At 48.7% G+C, this 4,409-nt stretch overlaps 1 pseudogene; it reads right to left on the minus strand.

The window, feature by feature from the left end:
- Positions 1-1,102: 1,102 nt before the first annotated feature.
- LOC123172287 (zingipain-2-like) lies at positions 1,103-2,335 on the minus strand (annotated as a pseudogene).
- Between the last annotated feature and the right edge of the window lie 2,074 nt (positions 2,336-4,409).

A 4,409-nucleotide genomic window follows, 5' to 3' on the forward strand; every position in this document is an offset into this window, starting at 1 on the left:
CAAAACTAATGCCCCTTATATTCTGGAATTGATGGAATATTTAGTTTGGCGGGGGATGATGGAGTGTGTTTTATTTTTATTTAATAATGTTGTGATTTGGTGGGCTTTCCGCGGTGTGATTCTGTGTTATCCACTAGCTAACCTATATTCATGTGAGGAAATTTCCACGCTGGTGGTGATAGAGGCAAACCTCATCAGGTGGTTTAATGTACTATATTGGGGCTGCATTATCACATAGGGACGCCTCTTTTTTCTAGATGGTGGGAGGGTGCACGGGATTGATATGTTTTTATATGCAGGTTGCTGATGATTGATCTAAATAATCGTTGACACTGTCAAAATTGAAACCAAGTCTGAAATTGAATACCTCAATTCAGTGAAAGAACTTTAAAATTAGGGAACATAGTGATTTAAGAATTGAATAGGTGAGCTCTCCGATAAATTGTTGACCCGGTCAAAATTGGTAGACCCAATTCAAAATGAAAGACCTCAATTAATTATGATGTCTTAAAATTAGAAAAGATAGTGTATAGTATAAAAGAATCGAATGAGATAGTTTTGAGAAATTGTTGACCTGGTTAAAATCGGATGACCCAATTCTAATTGCGGACCTCAATTGAATGTGGGATCTATAAAATTAGGGAGTTTAGTGTTATAGATGATAATATTTTAAGGTAGCATATCCTACTGTTTTTGATAAAAAAATATGGCTCCTGTAATGAAGTAAAAGGACAAGAATATAGATAATGAAGATTTGTGTTGGGTCGTGAGAGGAAGAAGAACGTGCCTGAAAAAAGACGAAAAGGCGGGACATGGAAAGAACATTAAGAATGTGTGTTCGATTGAATCAGAAAATTTTATTTTCATAGAGATTCTTCCAAGTTCATACTATTACGTAGGCGAATGCATCTTTCGTACGAGGATCCATGCATGCGTTCAATGTTCATTATTCAAAATCCACTTCTTTTCCAAAAAGATTCGAAATCCACATATACATCATAGTGTAGCTAGCTGATAAACCAATACTCGATGCTGGATGGACTGATGTAGTACAAATGTTTATTTTCATATAGTACAAGCTTACAAATTTGTGGTATTACATAGGCAAATGGATCTTTTTTACAAGGATCCATGCTTTATTCAGAAAGTAAATCCGTATATACTGCATGGTGCTGATAAACTATAGTACTCGATGATGCATGGACCGACTGATGTACAGTAGTAGTGGTGTTTAAGAGCCGTCCATGGTCGGGTAGTAGGCGTAGGTGGCCATGCCGCAGTTGCCGCCGTTCCCGCGCGTGAGGCGCATGTAGCCCCCCTCGCCCCACCCCGTCCCCCACTGGTTCTTCACCATCCAGTACGCCTGCCCGCCGCTGTCCGTCCCGTAGCCCACCACCGTCATGCCGTGGTTCAGGTTCTGTCCACACGACGAGCTGCCGGTGTACACGCCCCTCATATAGTGCTGGAAGTCACGGTCAGCCTCCACGGGCACGGCCACCGGCTGTCTGGCCGCGAGCTCCTGCAAGGTGCCTTCGTCGCCGTGCAGTTCCACCATTCGGGGGGCGCCGATGGAGGTGGCCGGTATACGCGTAGGATTCCTCTGGCTGAAGGCCGCCGCTCGAGGCGACGTAGCTTAGGGCGGCGTTGATGTCGCCGCCGTTGCAGGAGTTGGCGCCGCCCGTGCAGTCCAGCACCTGCTGCTCTGACATGGAGATGAGGTTGCCAGTGGCTATCTTTACGAGCCCCTCCGTCGCCGCTACCGCCGCGAACGCCCAGCAACAACCTGTACGTGTATATTCATTTGGGAACTTTGGCTTATGCTACGGCGTTACATTAAATTAATATATGCATGCATGCATTGCAGGAGCTGTAGATTCTTACCGCATGAGCCTTGGTTCTTGACTTGGGTGACGGCACCCGCGGCCCTCCAGTCCACGCTGTCCGGCGTGGAGTCGAACTGAGCATTGGACATGTTCACCGCGGCCACCGGCGTGCTGTCCACGCCGTGCTGGTGGCGGTACCCGAGGTGCTTCTCCGCGAACTCTTCGCTGGTGAGGTCCGAGAACTGATTGAGGCCGAGCGTGTATGTCCGGTTGCCCGCTCGATTGATAGCCTCGACGTGCCGCGCGTTGGCCGCGAACACCTCCTGCCGGCGTAATTTCTCGGCAGCGTCCGTGTACTCGCGCCCGAACTTGGCCATCCACCGCTCGTGCCGGGCGGCCAGCGCGTCCCCTCGCGCCGCGGCAGCACTGACAAAGGCGGTGGCGGCCGCAAGCACGAGCAGAAGCGCAAACAGTGTGCCGTCGAGGTGGCGCGAGCTGTGAGTCGACGCCATTAAGCTAAGCTATATAATTAGTTGCTTGCTTCTTCTTGCAATGCAATGGTTTACGAGGTACTAAGCACGTAGCAACCATGCTGCCGGCGCTTCTATTTATAGGAGCGGGCATGGCGAGCAAGACGGGGCATACGAGCGGATTCCATACTTTTCGTCCATGGATCCGCGTTCAAACGCCGAAGTCGAACGTACGTATTGACTGGGAGTCCATGGATGTTTGTATCCGACGACGGTGGTTGTTCTCGTCACTCTGTATACTCTTCTTCTACTTCTCCAAGGTTTTTCTTGTTTGCCGGATGGTGCGGCAAAGTGCTCTATCCACACCGTCGCACACGCACAGAGCTGGAGTACGTTGCTGCCTAATCGAAATTGACCGGATCAGCATGCAGTTTCGCATATAGTTTGGCCGATGTGTGTGGTCTGGATTTCAAGTTTGGTTTACACCATCTACAGCCGGACCTCTTAAACCCGCCTCATACGTCCGTGCGGGCCGCCTGTTCACTGTCCGGCCATGAAATTTTTAACCCGCAAGGACCCCTCAAACGGCCCTTAAACGTCTGGGCTGACCGGCGCCCCCATATCCAGCCCAAATATGGGGCGGATATGGGGTGCCCGGGCACGTCCGCCACGTCGGACCCGACAGTCCGACCCCATCCCAAAGTGCACCAAATCCACCCCGAAGACCAGCCGGATCCATTTGCTATCTCCTCTCTTCTTCCTCCTCCGCACCATCCCTCTCGCGCTCCGCCGCCACGGCCGCTCCACAGCCGTTCCCAGGCTCTTCGCCGCCAGCTCCGAAAGAGCCCTCCCGTCCTCGCCGAGGGGGACGTCATCGCCGGCCCGGACACCACCGTGGTACGTTCGGCAACTCTCCGGCTCCGCCACTTTGCAACAATGCAGGAAGCGGCTAGGAAGGACGTGGAGAGGGCATTTGGTGTGCTTCAGCCTCGTTGGGGAATTGTGCGGAGCGCTGCAATGAAGTGGGAATCAGAAACTTTGTGGCAGCTGATGATATGTTATGTTATTATGCACAATATGATTGTCGAGGATGAGGGTGATGGTGTAACCCAAACCCATGATTTCGAAGCACCCGGATAACAAGTTGAAATCCCGGAAAATCAAGATGCGGCTCAGCTTATGAACTTACTGCAGATGCAACAGAATCTTCGAGATCAGCAGGTGCACACGCAACTACTCAATAATCTTGTGGAGCACATGTGAATCCACAATGGCAACCAAGGAGGCAATGCTTGAGTTTGGCACCTAAAATAAATTTTATGTGAACGCTATCTATGCTTGATACCAACAATTAATTGCTATCTACGTGCGACATTGTATTGCATGATCGACGTGCATGTATTTGCATGGATTTGAGAGTCCGGATTTGAGATATGTGGATATCCGGAAGGAAATATGAGGGCCCGTCCGGATGCGCCCAGTCGCGTCCGCGGGCGTTTGAGGGGCCAAATTTGCCAAGTCCGGCTTTAGATGCCCTTATATTTTCATAGGAGAACGACAAAACACATAACTTCTCATTCTATTAAATAACTGTTCTAGATATTACATCAAATGTGCTATATATATAAAGCAAGAAAATTTGCATGGGTAACTCCTATAAATGCTACTCCATCCGTTCACTTTTGTAAGTCGTTTAGAATAGCTGAAATTGAACTATTTTAGTTGCTGTCTTAAATGTCTAAAAGGTCTTACAAAAGTGAACAGAGGGAGTACATGTATTTTTATGACTGAGTTAACTTCATGCATTTTCCAGCGTGTCAGCCTTAATTATCTTCAGCGCGCTGTCGCGCGCTTTGCCGCGCCGTTCTTCAATTATAGGGACCACTTTTTTCGTGGATGTAAATTGAGATCAAAATCAATGTTTTGACCTTTTAAACAAAGTTTAGGATGATTTGACTTTCTTTTAAAAGAAAATCCTTATATGACCATTTTCTGGTGGTGCCCACATCCATGACGTTTGGGTTGCATGGAAAACGGCATGGTCCGTGATGTTTTGATCCTAAAGTTTCTCCAGTGTGGCTTGGCGTCTCTTCCAGAGGATGAAACGCCATGAAAC

The sequence above is a fragment of the Triticum aestivum genome, unplaced genomic scaffold (assembly GCF_018294505.1).
Source record: "Triticum aestivum cultivar Chinese Spring unplaced genomic scaffold, IWGSC CS RefSeq v2.1 scaffold28040, whole genome shotgun sequence".
Taxonomy (NCBI): Eukaryota; Viridiplantae; Streptophyta; class Magnoliopsida; order Poales; family Poaceae; genus Triticum; species Triticum aestivum.